Below are 15,211 nucleotides of genomic sequence, written 5' to 3' on the forward strand. Positions count from 1 at the left end.
CCTATCAAAGGATGTGAAGAAAGTGACAAAGATGAAGCTTTGGATCTCAAGGGATGTCGCAGGTTTGTGGTAAATCACATAAATGATTGTGATAAAATTTTGTCTAGGTTGGAAGAAGTGAATCTTACATTGTCGGGGAAAAAGTCTATGTTTGGTGTCAATGAAGTGCTCATTGTGGGGCACATGTGCGGGCCATATGGTAGGAAACCTTGTCCATCAAAGGTAGATGCCATCCAAAGAATGAAAGAAACATGTACTAGCATCACTGAGGTTAGAAGGTTTCTAGGAGCATGTGTCTTCTATGTTATTTGGATTCCACATTATGCACATGTAGCTGATCCTCTTTATCAGCTGCTTAGAAAGAATCAAAAGTTTAAATGGACAGAAGCACATGTAAAATCCATGAAAAAGCTAAAGGAGTTACTCCAGTCAGCAACGACTTTGAGAAAGGTAGACTATGAGTGTCAAAGGCCAGTGATTGTGACAGTAGATACCAGTCCTACAGGGATTGGATGGGCAATAGGGCAAGATGACAAAGAAGGACACAGGTATGTGGTAAGATTTGGAGCAAAGGTACTAAGTGCTCGCCAAAGAAACTATCCACAGATAAAGAGAGAGTTATGGGGTATGGTTACAGCCTTGAAAAGTGGAAAAGAGTACCTAATTGGTGCATGTGTGGTTGTAGAAACAGATTGTCTACCACTTCTTGGGATGATTACAAGCTGCTCAACACCAGACATTGCTATGTTGCGGTGGATTGCCTACATTAAGTCCTTAAATCCCGAGTTTAAGCACATTGCAGGTAAAGACAATACAGTGGCAGATATGCTATCAAGGGCAAGGTATGAAGATGAGTCACAAATGATTGATGAGGGAGATGATGTAGGCACAAAATTCTATTCTATCTCTCATGTCAAAGGTAACAATGTCTGCATGACTAATTCACTTGAATTGTTCTTGAAAGATCTTTATGAAGGTGATTGGCTTTCTATTGGAAGGTACTTGAGTACTCTAACAAAACAGGATGATTGGTCTGAACAAGAATTCAAGAGGATACGCAAGAAAGCATATGGGTACTTTTTAAGGGATGGTTACTTGTGGAAGCATCCTAAACAAAAGGGTGCTACACCACAACGGGTTACATGTAAAAAAGAGACTCAAGTAAAGCTCATGCAAGAGTTTCATGAGAGTCTATGGGCTGGACACAGGGGTGTGTGGGCAACCTTCTCCAAGTTGAAAGAAAAATACTAGTGGAAGGGTATGTATAAAGATGTATCTCAGTTTGTAGAGTCATGTGTAACTTGTCAAATGTATTCGAATGTTCGACATCGTGATGGATTGCACCCTACATATCCACTAGCCATGCACTATAAATGGGTTGTGGATCTAGTCACGATGCCTTTAGGACTCTGGCAGATGAGATACTTGGTTCTTGCACGAGAGGACCTAACTAACCAGGTTGAAGGAAGAGCATTAAGAGCTAAGACCACAGAAGCTGTGTGCAAATTCCTTCTTGATGAGGTGATTTGCCGTTATGGTTGTGTGGGAAAAATCACTGCAGATCGAGGTGAACTGGATGCCGAAGAAGCAAGGGAGTTCTTTTCTAGATTAGGGATCAAGCTTTCTCTTACTATAGCTTACAACCCTGAAGGCAATGGAAAGAGTGAAAGAGGGCATCCTCCTATCATCAAAGCTTTGGCCAAGGCTTGCGAAGGAAGAGTTGGTGAGTGGCCAAAACTGTTACCATACGCTTTATGGGCTGATCGTACAACACATAGCTCAGTAACTGGCTACATGCCTGCGGAGCTAATGCATGGTCAAAAGCCAGTGATGCCGATTGAGGATACAATTCCCACATGGAATGTACTACCTTGGCAAGAGGGGCTTAGTAGGGAAGATCTCCTTGCATTGCGCATAAGGCAACTAGAGAGAAGACCTGGAGACATTGAGGCTGCAAAAGAACGACTCAAAAATGCAAGATTGAAAAACAAGGACTACTTTGATAAGCGACATCGGCTCAGGAGCAAAGCAATTGACAAAGGTGACTGGGTTTTAGTGTATGATAGTAGCCTTGATAACCAACACACAGTCATGCGTATGTTTTCAAAAAGATGGTTTGGACCATATGTTGTAAAACATGTGCATGAAAATGCTACTTACAGCTTGTCTGAACTAGATGGCACAGAAGTAAAGATTCCCATTGCAGGAAAAAGGATCAAAATGTTTAAGAGAAGAGGAGACAATGATCCAAAAAATGTTGATGAGGAAGAAGAGCAAAACACAGGTGAAGATCAAAGTGAAAATGAAGCTCTGGAATCATCCAGTGAAGATGAAAGCAAGGAAGATGTACAAGAGGGCTGATCTTACAAAGAAATAATTTGGCACATACCAGAGGATGTGCAGGTTTAGAGGGGGTGGATGTCGTGCTGTGACATGTACATAGTGGGAACACATGCTACAAGAGTTATCTTGTAACTTTTTAGATACATAATTATATTTCCTATAATGTACATATGCATATGTAAGTATAAATATAAGCTTTCTATCTCATCTTATTATTTATCTCAAGGGTAATGTATTCTTACTTTACCATCAAAAAATACTATGGGAAAAGTGTCAATAGCTCCACCTCTTTAACTTGGGGCAAAAAGCATTGATTCTTTCTTTCTACCATCTCATTATTATCTCACACCCTATTTAGATCCTATATCTAGAGAAATTTCCAATCTATATATATTCTATGTATTTTTCTTATATTTCTTTTTAAATAGCTACTAGGAGGGAATCAAATCCTAGTGGGACACTAGGTGGCATGATTTCAAAGATACACTTATTTTAATGCATTATTGCAAGCATGATTACAAAACTTTGTCAAGGAGCAATGTCATGCTTTCATATGGCATGAGGTGTCCTTTGGAATCAAATGAAAGTCTAGGCTAAGGGGACCACATGAAGACTTTTGCTGCCAGAAATGGACCCTATTTTGATGAATTTTTTACACAAGGTTACAATCCGAATTGGAAAATGATTTTAAAATGAAAATCGTAGCTAATGAGCTGAAGTTTCTGCCCATATTTTTACTTTTTTATTTGGAGCTACGGTTGAGGAGATATGATCAAAATACTGGACCCCAGTCTGCCCACATCATGCAGGGACAGCTCATTTCCAACTTTTCCAATTCCTGTTCACACTGGCTCCTCTCTTCTTGTGTAAACCCTTGGGGGTTCCCTTCACTTATAAAAGGGGACCTCTTCTTCCTTGGAAAGAACTCAAGCATTCAAGCCATTGATGAGAGGAATTCTTGAGGGAGTGAGTAGTAATGCCTAATTGTACTTAGCCCCATTAACATAAGCCCAAGCCTACACTTTCTCCTAGAGGAAAACTAGCCATTCTTGTACGCCATCCTTGGAGGATCAACTCTAATCAAAGAAGGTGTCGTACTTGGCGTATCAATCAACGTTGAATTCTCCCCTCTTCTTCTCTCTCCCATCAATAATGGTGCCGAAGGGTTTCAAGTAAGATGTGTTCTACATTGATGTTTTCTTGATTTCTTGTTGTTTTCATTTTCATCTCTAATCCAACATATATAAATGTATCTAATCTCATCTCCTTAACCAAACCTATCTCTCTCATTCTTAGTAATTCATCCTCTCTAGGTTCTCTTTGCTACAGGTACATCTCTCCCCGCAGTATCCTTATTGTCTACGGGCAAGAATAGGGCTTGGGAGGGAAACTTCTCATCTCTTCACTTCTCTCATATCTACATTTCTCACATACTATCCTAGATGAATAACCCACATGATGATCATTTCTATCGCTTTCACTCTGTATGATCTATTAGAATTAACGTATGGATTAGTCGTAAAATACACTTTCAACAACGTATAGTGTTTCTCTTCGGCCCTGAGAGGCTCAATGAAATACTTCTATCACCCGATCCCATCATACTACCTCTCATAGACTATAATTTTTCTTTTGATGTAAGCGTAGTTATCTTGCTATGAACCAAGAGGATTTGTACACACAATTAATCCCAATCACTAGGCAAAATATATATATTATGGTAAGCACAAAACTACAATTCCAAAGAACAATTCGTAGCCTATTTGGTCAGCCAAGATTGAATGCCATTAACTCATCCATTAACCCTTTCATATTACCCATGATACGATATGACCATAGCCTTGATGTTTTCATCTTCGTATTGTTTTGACATTCTCTTTTGCGTTCTTTCTTTGTGTGTGTGTGAGTGCAAGAGAGAAAGAGTGAGTCTTCTTTGATTGCACTTCTTTCCAAACCCTAGTCTTCATGGCATCCATGGTTTAACTCCTTCATATAGTTTTTGTTGAGTTCTCTCACAAACTCTCACAGCCATAAGCCCGGTGCTTTCCTGGCAAGACCGCAAATTTCTCGACAGCGTTCCGGGAGCGTTTCCAACAGGTGACCTACGAGTTTTACCCCCCTTTCGAAGCCGTTTATGCCCTCAGAATTTCGTTCTGAGCACTACAGCAAAAGATAGATTTCAGCCGCAAAGAAATCCGTCTTGTGTAGATTGGCAAGCAGGAGGTGGTCGACATCAATATCGGCATCGACATACATCACTTATTAGTCTTCAGAGCATCATCTATAGACCAAGTACACATATATATCATCAGATATATATATTGCAGTCTGCATTGTTACTTCTTGTGCTTGCCAGGTTCCAGGGGAGGTGTGGCCATACGATGGCTTGACACCACTGGCATGTATTGCAGATTGATGTACTGTGATTGTGGGTCTGCTAGTTGTGAGTCACGCTAGCAGACAGACCGCCGCAGCGGTCATAGGACAGTGATTGGTCTATTATAGGATGTATGCTAGTTCTGGGCAGTTTGCTGAGCCATCTGAGAGGGTCGTGTGTGAGGTTTTTTGAAGCCAAGCATTGGGGGCTGGGTTACCCAGTGTGAGGTGGATTAGGTTGCTGGGGTTCCCCTCTACACGCATCCTCTTCACCGACTTTTATCCCTTAGGATGTATGACTTTGTGTAGACACTGGATTGCATCTTATGCGTCAGGCCGTTGAGGCATTGTTCAGGGTTCAGTCTTGAGACAGATACAGGTTCTGTCATCGCCCAAAGAGGAGATAGTGTATGCTTACAGGACAGCATATTACAGAGATTTTTTAGATTTGTCACTGGTCAGCTATTTATGATTGTTTTTTGAGCTATCTTTTGGTTCCCAGAGCTCAGTTTACAGGGGAGACTCTGTCAAAAATTTTCAAAATACTGACAGTTCCTGAGGAGAGGTGTTCAGCTTGTTGATTACAGCTTGTTTACTGTGTACAGAGGCCAGTTTACAGGGGAAACTTTGCCGGATTTTTCTCAGGAGTAATCAGTTTGGCAGATATGGCATCTTCTCAAAGTGAGACTCTTTACAACATAAAGAAGCTGGATGGCACAAACTTTCCATTCTGGAAGAAGCAGATTTGGCAGGTTTTGGTGTAGAAAAAACAAGTGAAGCCACTGAAGCTCAAAGGGGAGAGACCAGAAGGTATGGCTGAAGATGAGTGGGAAGAGCTTGACGAGTTAGCTTGTTCCACAATCATGCTGACACTGGAAGAAAATGTTTACTTCAACGTAGCAGAAGAGACTACAGCGTATGGCAAAAGCTATGTGGTATGTACGAGAAACAAAGTGCTGCTTCTCAGATTTACTGGCTCAAGAAACTGGTGGATTTGAAGATGAAGGAAGGGACAGCCATGTCAAATCATCTGAATGAATTTCACACAATTTTCAATCAGTTAACAGCACAGGAGATAGTCTTTCCAGATTCGGTGAAGGCTATGTTTCTCTTAATCACTTTGCCAGACAGTTGGGATACTTTTCGTACAACGTTAAGTAATTCTATCTCGCCAGAAGGTCTTACAAGTGCCAATGTAGAAGGCAGCTTGCTCACAGAGAAAGTGAACAGGAAGAACATTGACAAAGGCAAAGGCAATAGTGCTTTGGTCGTTCGAGGGAGACAACAGTTTAAAGAGAAGAAGGGTAAGAAGGCACAAAACCGAAGTAAGTCTCGTGATTCGAAGTCAAAGGATTACATAGAATGCTACCATTGTGGCAAGAAGGGTCACATGAAGCGAGATTGTACAAAGTGGAAACAAGAAAAAGGAAAAACAAAGAGTTCTGAGCAAGATGAAAAGAAGAGTTCAGTGAAGATTGAAGAGGTGAATGTCACAGGATCTGGTTCAGACAGTGATTCTGGTATAGCAGCTGGTGACATCTTCCTTACAAGCAATCTTGATTCTGTTTTCTTGATTGCAGAGGATGGACATGCTATGAGTGATTGGATTATCGACTCAGGGACATCTTTACATGTTTCTCCGCACAAAGAGTGGTTTACATCATATGTGGCTACTAAAGATTATGTCAGACTTGGCAATGAGCAGGTTTGTGACATACTTGGAGTGGGAGATGTGCAGTTGAAGTTTCAGAATGGCTCTTCTTTATGGCTCAAGAATGTCAGACATGTTCCAGCAATCCGAAAGAGCTTGATTAGTACAGGGAAGTTGGATGATGCGGGTTATGTGACAGTTTTTGGGAACAGCGCTTGGAAGATCTCCAAAGGTTCGATGACTGTAGCACATGGCAACAAGTCAGGAACTCTGTACACTTTACATGTTTCAGAGGTTAAAAACCATGTAATTAATGTGATTGAGCAGCCAAGTGTGTCACTGTGGCATCGTAGGTTGGGACATATGTCAAAAAGAGGAATGGAAATACTTTCTCATTATGGTTATTTGCCTGGCTTTTCATTTCAAGATTTCGAGTTTTGTGAGCATTGTGTTTATGGTAAGCAAACACAGGAACCGCACAGATCAAAGAGGAATCGTAGGGATGAACGGTTAGCTCTTGTACACAGTGATCTATGCGGACCAATGCCTAGTTTGTCACTAGAGGGAGCAGCGTACTTTTGTACATTCATAGATGACTATTCTCGCAAAGTATGGGTTTACTTCTTGAAGCACAAGGATGAGGTGCTCAAGGTCTTTAAGACATTCTTGCAGCTGGTGGAGAATCAGAGTGGTCAGAAGCTGAAGTGCTTGAGAGCTGACAATGGTGGAGAGTACGTTTCCAAAGCTTTTCAAGACTTTTGTGAAGCAAAAGGGATTAAGCGGGAACTTACTACACCATATAATCCTTCACAGAATGGGGTTGCAGAACGTATGAATAGGGCCATACAAGAGAAGGTCAGAAGCATGTTGTCAAATGCTGAGTTGCCTGATGGATTTTGGGCAGAAGCAGTGGCTACAGCAGTCCATTTGATCAACAAGTCTCCTAGTAGGGTTCTGGATAAGAGTGCAGTGGCCGAGATACTATGGACAGGCAAGGCACGTTCGTATAAGCATCTCAGAGTCTTTGGTTGTGAAGCTTATAGCCATATTCCTAAGGAGTTCAGAAATAAGTTAGAACCAAAGAGCAAGAAGTGTATATTTCTTGGCTACGGAGAATCGGGCGAGATGGGTTACCGGCTTTGGGATCCTGAGTCTAGAAAGCTTATTCGTAGCAATGATGTGCATTTCGATGAAGCCAAGTTTCACGCTAATCCAGAGAAGACAGAGGAGATCAGAAGAGTTGTCTTCAGGGAAGATGGACCTAGTGCTAGCACATCAAGACAGCATGGTCAGGCTCAGGAACAGCCTATAGTGGCTAGAGAGGCAGAATCAGTTGTGGTGAGACGTTCTGAGCGTGTCTCCAAACCACCTGATCGTTATGTGCCATCTCTAAATTATGTCATGCTCACAGATTGCGGAGAACCATCTTGTTACAAGGAAGCATTACAAGTGGTTGACTCGAAAAAATGGCAGTTGGCCATGCAGTCAGAGATGACAGCTCTGCATAAAAACCAGACATGGAAGTTGGTTAAATTACCACAGGGCAAAAAGGCTCTACCTTGTAAATGGGTTTACAGGTATAAGATCACCGCTCATGATAGTCAGCCAAAGTACAAAGCAAGGCTTGTTGCCAAGGGCTTTAAGCAAGAACAAGGCATTGACTTTGATGAAGTCTTCTCTCCAGTGGTCAAGATGACTACATTGAGATGCTTTCTTGCATTGGTTGCTATATTGGATTTGGTGTTGTACCAAATGGATGTCAAGACAGCGTTCTTGCATGGTGATTTAGATGTGGAAATTTACATGCAGCAGCCAGAAGGGTTTGTTGAGAAAGGCATGGAACATTTGGTATGCCAATTGTTAAAGAGTCTTTATGGTTTAAAACAATCACCGAGGGCATGGTACCATAAGTTCCACCAGTTTATGCTTTCTCAAGGCTACAAACGTAGTGAGTTCGATCACTGTCTATATACAAAGAAGGCTAAGGATGGCAGTTGGCTGATCCTTATTTTGTATGTGGATGACATGTTGATTGCTGGCAAACACTTGGAAGAAATTTCAGCTTTGAAGTCAAAGATGGAAAAATCGTTTGACATGAAAGACATGGGTGAGGCAAGTCATATACTTGGTATGTGCATTGAGAGAGACAGATCAAAGAAGATGATTTGGTTATCTCAAGCAGAGTATATTGACAAGGTTTTGCAACGTTTCAATATGGAGAAGGGAAAGGCATTGAGTGTTCCATTGCCACCATATGTGAAACTTAGCAAACAAGATTTTCCTGTGTCTGAGGAAGAAAAGGCTGAAATGGATAAGATTCCATATGCGTCTGCAGTGGGTAGTTTGATGTATGCAATGATTGCTACACGTCCGGATATTGCATTTGCAGTGGGAGTGGTTAGCAGATATATGTCAAATCCGGGCAAGAAACATTGGGAGGCAGTGAAAGGTATCATGAGATACTTAAAACATACAAAGAGTATGCGCATATGCTATGGTATTCAGGATTTGAGTGTCAGAGGATACACTGACTCAGATTATGCAGGAGACTTGGATAAGAGGAGATCTACATCAGGCTATGTCTTTACATTGGCTAGAGGTGCCATATCATGGCGATCTCGATTACAAGATTGTGTTACACGGTCTACTACTGAAGCTGAGTATGTTGCAGCAAATGAGGCATGCAAAGAAGCTATTTGGCTTGGTGGATTGGTTGCAAACTTGGGAATCAAAGTAGATATGCCAGAGTTATATTGTGATAGTCAAAGTGCTATACAATTGGCAAAGAATCGAGTGTTCCATTCGAAGACTAAGCATATTGATGTCAAATATCACTTCATTAGGGAAGTACTTGAAGACAAGTAGATACAACTATTGAAGATCCACACCAAGGACAATCCTGCTGATCTACTCACAAAGGGACTTCCAGGAGAGGGCTTTGTGCATGTCATGAGTTATTGGGCATTGGATAGATGGCAGCCATGTAAATCTTTGTACATTTATGTTCATAGATTTACAGTTACTTAAAGTGCCACATTGGACTTTAAGTGGGAGGTTGTTGGGATTAAAGCCCAAGTGGCCTCTTATGCGGATATGGCCGGCCGGCCGCCTAACTCACTTACCTCTAACTCTTTGTATATACTAACTTATACTTTGTGAATACTAAGGAATTGGGAGATAACCCTTCTAACAGTTCTCTGCGTACTGTACTGTACTGTGTAAGCTCACTGTGTGTGTGAGAGAGTCGACCCACGGTCCGCTCCGCGAATTCAATAACCCACACCCTTGAGCTTAGGGGTCTTAGATTGTCTTATCGTATGTTGTGAGATCTTGTGGCCCTAGGACCATAGGGTGGCAATGTATAAGCTCAAGGGCCATACATTGCCTATGTTCCATTTGGAAAACCTATGGCCCTAGGGTCATGGGGTGGCAATATGTAAGCTCAAGGGCCATAGGGTGCCACATGTCCCATATGGAGATCCTATGGCCCTAGGGCCATGGCTTCATTGGCATCTTGGCCACCCTTAAACCCACACCCTTGAGCTTAGGGGCCTTAGGTTGTCTTATTGTATGTTGTGAGATCTTGTGGCCCAGGGCCATAGGGTGGCAATGTATAAGCTCAAGGGACATACATTGCCTATGTTCCATTTGGAAATCGTATGGCCGTAGGATCATGGGTTGGCAATGTATAAGCTCAAGGGCCATAGGGTGCCACATGTCCCATATGGAGATCCTATGGCCCTAGGATCATGGGTTGGCAATGTATAAGCTCAAGGGCCATAGGGTGCCACATGTCCCATATGGAGATCCTATGGCCCTAGGGCCATGGGGCTGCATTGACATCTTTGCCACCCTTGAACCCACACCCTTGAGCTTAGGGGTCTTAGATTGTCTTATTGTATGTGTGAGATCTTGTGGCCCTAGGGCCATAGGGTGGCAATGTATAAGCTCAAGGGCCATACATTTCCTATGTTCCATTTGAAAATCCTATGGCCCTAGGGTCATGGGGTGGCAATGTATAAGCTCAAGGGCCATAGGGTTCCACATGTCCCATATGGAGATCCTATGGCCCTAGGGCCATGGAGATGCATTGATATCTTGGCCACCCTTGAACCCACACCCTTGAGCTTTGGGGCCTTAGGTTGTCTTATTGTATGTTTTGAGATCTTATGGTCCTAGGGCCATAGGGTGTCAATGTATAAGCTCAAGGGCCATACGTTGCCTACATTCCATTTGGAAATCCTATGGCCCTAGGGTCATGGGGTGGCATTATGTAAGCTCAAGGGCCATAGGCTGCCACATGTCTTATACGGAGATCCTATGGCCCTAGGGCCATGGAGCTACATTGACATCTTGGCCACCCTTGACATATTGGCCATAAGTTGTCTTTTTGTATGTTGTGAGATCTTGTGGCCTAAGGTCCATAGGGTGGCAATGTATAAGCTCAAGGGCCTTACGTTGTCCTATGCTCCATTTGGAAATCCTATGGCCCTAGGGCCATGGGGCTGCATTGACATCTTGGCCATCCTTTAACTCACACCCTTGGGCTTAGGGCCATAGGTTGTCTTTTTGTATGTTTTGAAGTCTTGTGGACCTAGGTCCATAGGGTGGCAATGTATAAACTCAAGGGTCATAGAAAATACTATGGCCCTAGGGTCATGGGGTTGCAATGTATAAGCTCAAGGGCCATACATTGCTGTATGTTTCATTTGGAGATCCTATGGCCCTAGGGTCATGGGGTGGCAATGTGTAATCTCAAGGGCCATAGAGTACCATATGTTCCAGATGGATATCCTATGGAACTCACACCCTTGGGCTTGGGGCCATAAATTATCTTCTTGTATCTTGTGAGATCTTGTGGCCTTAGGGTCATAGGGTGGCAACGTATAAACTCAAGGGCCACAAGTTGTCCTATGTTCCATTTGGAGATCCTATGGCCCTAGGGTCATGGGCTGCCAATGTATTGGGCCATACGATTCATGTATTGGCATCTTCAAACTCTCATATAGCACCTTATGGCCATACGTCCATAGGATATATTTTGGCATAAGTTGAGAGGATGTATATATTGGCCATATGATGTTATGTACTTGTCGGGAAACACCCTATGGCCCTAAGGCCATAGGATGTATATTTTGGCATAAGTACAGAGGATGTATTTATTGGCCATATGAAGTTATATACTCGTCATGAAACACCCTATGGCCCTAAGGCCATAGGATGTATATATACTTGACATGAAACTCCGTGAGGTGATCTTGGGAAATCTATATGTCCTCTTCATGAAACACATAAATATATCACCCTATGGCCCTAAGGGCATAGGCTCTATATATACTTCTCATGAAACACCTACATACATACTTGTTATGCTTTGTATTGACACACTTGCTATGAAAATCAAGATACTCTGCAAGCGGTTTGTTTAACAAATATTCTTGCAAATCTTCTTGGGTATGGCTAATTTCAATCATGGTGATAGAGTGTGCATGTTTGTAGCGACACAAAAGGCTGCCATTGGGACTGTATTTGAAAATAAATCCAAGTGCATATTGTTATGGGATGCTTATTAGGGAAGGCAATGTATCGGTGTCAGATGATTTGTGTTTTGAAAAGAAAGCACTCATCCCTTTTTCAACTATGAATGCATTGACAGTGGGAGATGCTTTTCATAGTATTGTGAAATGGAGTAGTGGATTGTTGCAACATATAAATGAGATGAAAAACAAAGGGGCTTCTATGTTTGGAAGGATAAGAGGGTTCAACTTAGGGATGAAAGCAAAACACATGTAGTGTCCGAAGGGGTTGTCATGTATGTGTGTCTGTTTGAGTCGGTAAAATTTGCTGAGCTAGGTGAATATAACATTTATATTGATACCGAAACATCCTATGCAAATGAGGCTACTATTTCTACAGAAGCTAGTGTATGCAACATTAATCTAGTTTGTTGGCCTATCAAGAGAGTGACAACTATGGATGGAAAAACATTGTTATGCTATGAGGATCTACATGTTATGCATGCGTTACAAGACACATGCATTGAATCAGCTTATTTGGTAGAGCCTATTTCAAAAAAGCGGAAATATTGCTTTGTAAATAGGAAGCCAAAAATGTCAGTGAAACCTTCTAAGAGATCCAATCAAGCATCCCTAGCATCTGTCCAGCTTGTTTCAACCATAGATTGTTGTTCCAAAAGGTGTTGTCAATATGCCAATCGAGATAAGGTCATGGATATGTGCAATGAATTTTGGGACAGAGTTTGCAAAATATAACAAACTATGTGTATGATACAATGTTGACTGCATGGCGTGAGAACAAAACAACTACAAAGACATGCTATGTGTTTTCTTTTAATGGCAGTGAGGTTTGCAGTAGAGCTTGGTACGAAATTCATGGCATTCCAAAAAATTCATTTTATCATTACCATGAACATTTTGAGAATGGGGTCAGACGCTCAATGCATAGTAATGATGGTGTCATGAGAAAAGGAAGAGACCATATAGAAATGGGAAGGTCATTGATGCGCTCTTTTGTTGATGAAAACTCAGAGAGAATTCCACATAAGAGTAGAACCATGGAAGATGGTACTAGGGAAACTTTGCGTGCAATACCAAACACGTACAAGCAAGTAGACGTTTTACATGATGTCAATAAAACACTTGATAGTATGAGTCTCAAGACAATGTCTAGCACGACATTCAATAGGATTTGGAATACAGAGTTTGATAATGTGACTTTGACAAAAACAAGTGAGTTCTCCAAATGTGTTGTGTGTAGTCGGATAAAGTCTCAATTAGAGTCAACAAAGGATGACGAGATGATTGCACGTTTGAAGGATGAACGTCGAATTCACATCTTACAACAAAAAAGTTGTAGGAATGTGCACTGCACCTCGCGTAATTTCTCCCAGTTGCAAGAGGATAAGTATTTATGCATTATAAATGATAAAACGGATCAAAAAGAGACAGCAATACTTAGGTTGCGTGTGAACTCAAAAGATTATGCAAATGCATATCAATTGCAAGTATTTTAACTCTTGTTGCAAATCAAAAGGATCATTATCATGTTTCCTCTTGAACATCTTGATTATTTTGCTTGCAATGGGAATTTTAAGCTGTATTCCATCAAAATCCCTTAAATAATATGTAGCATTTCTATGCACATGTTTGACAACATAAGAATCAAACCACCTTTTTGCAAATTTTCTTTGTGTGGTGTGCTGGTTGTCAAGGCTACTTTCATACATTAGGACCCAATCACCCTCTTCAATAGGCTTTGGTATAAGCCTATTTCTTTTACCAAAACTATCTGTCTTTTTTAGCCTTGCATCCTTCAATCAAGCTTTTGCAATGTCTATGTCTTCCTGTCTTCTTTCCAGTTGCTTTATACGCAAAGCAAGTAGATTTTCTCTACTTACACCATCTTCCCAAGGTAACATATTCCAAGTAGGAACTACATCCTAAATTGGCATGACTGGCTTCTGTCCATACATCAATTCAGTAGTAGGCATGTAACCAGGCACTTAGATATTGTTGGAGCTATATATAGCGCACTCTACTCAACTTGGTCTCACCTATATATTTGTATCTTGTCCTCAATATGAATCAGTCTTTGGGAGCATGCATGGTGTGTCTCTTGTCTCGTCTCTCTCTCTCTTTCTCTCTACATCTCAACATGGTATCAGAGCGGTAAAAATCACGCGCCAATTCAATTCATGGTGACAAAATAGTATGCCTATGAAATTCGCATGTAAGATTCAAAATTTCTACAAATTTTATTTTTTAGCATTGATTCTTGTTAACTGTGGTTGTTTTGTGTTAAGAAGAATATGATTAGTATTTTGTGTGGTGTTTGTTGCTAATCAATATAATGAATCGTTGATTACGTTTTCTTGTTGATTTTTTTTTGACACCCTGAACTTCATCTCAATTTTTGGGGGTCTTCTGCTCAAAATTTGGAGAAACAAGAAAAGAACCATGGAGCGTTGTATACATGGACTTATCATCCAAAACTTGTTCCTCTCCTTGAGATCATCGATTTGAGTTCTAGGTGTTGGTGCAATTGGAGCTATGTAACCATGGCGGTGCAGGGAAGAAGATCCAGCAGAAGGCGAGAGAGAGAGAGAGAGAGAGAGAGAGAGAGAGAGAGAGATCTCGACACAGGAAAAACTCACGCTATGATTGAATTTCTTAAAGTGTAAAAACCTTACAAGTATAAAAATAGCCAAAACTTTCCATGCAAGACTTGAGCTCTAAGTGAAGCTAACTTGCATGCTATAGGGGACAATGCCCACGGGCTTGACATATCTAACAATGCCTCCCTCAAGCCCGAACTAGGACAAGCAACTCATGATACCTCGAGTTTTTGGTATACTCGTCAACCATGAGTTTTAGGTTTTCTCACAACCAAGGATTTTTGGTTTATCCATAACCTGGTGCTAGGTCAGTAACCCCCCCTTGAACAGATAGTGTGTAGGTCAAAAAAATTAGCTACCAAAAGTGGAGTTTTTGGTTCACTGCCAAACCTTGGGTTTAAGGTGTACCCAGTAACCTCATGAGGAGCGGACAAAATGGTACTTGAGAACAAAAAACTGATAAATTGGGAGGTCTTACCACTTATGGGTGGCAGTGTCTATAGCCCGTACAATTTATTTTGACTAAATAACATGAAAAGAGTTGATCTAATAAATTTCCTCATCAACGGAATATATTGGAGATTCAGTGTCTCCCTCAACCACATGAATTTGAGTTTTACCCTTTTGAAAGCACTTATTTGATGGATGATTTGTTTTACCACAGTGAACACAAGGATTCTTCTTGAAACAGTCTTTCGTCTGATGAT

This window comes from Adiantum capillus-veneris, chromosome 3 (assembly GCF_014529385.1).
Source record: "Adiantum capillus-veneris isolate H3 chromosome 3, ASM1452938v2, whole genome shotgun sequence".
NCBI classification, from domain to species: Eukaryota; Viridiplantae; Streptophyta; class Polypodiopsida; order Polypodiales; family Pteridaceae; genus Adiantum; species Adiantum capillus-veneris.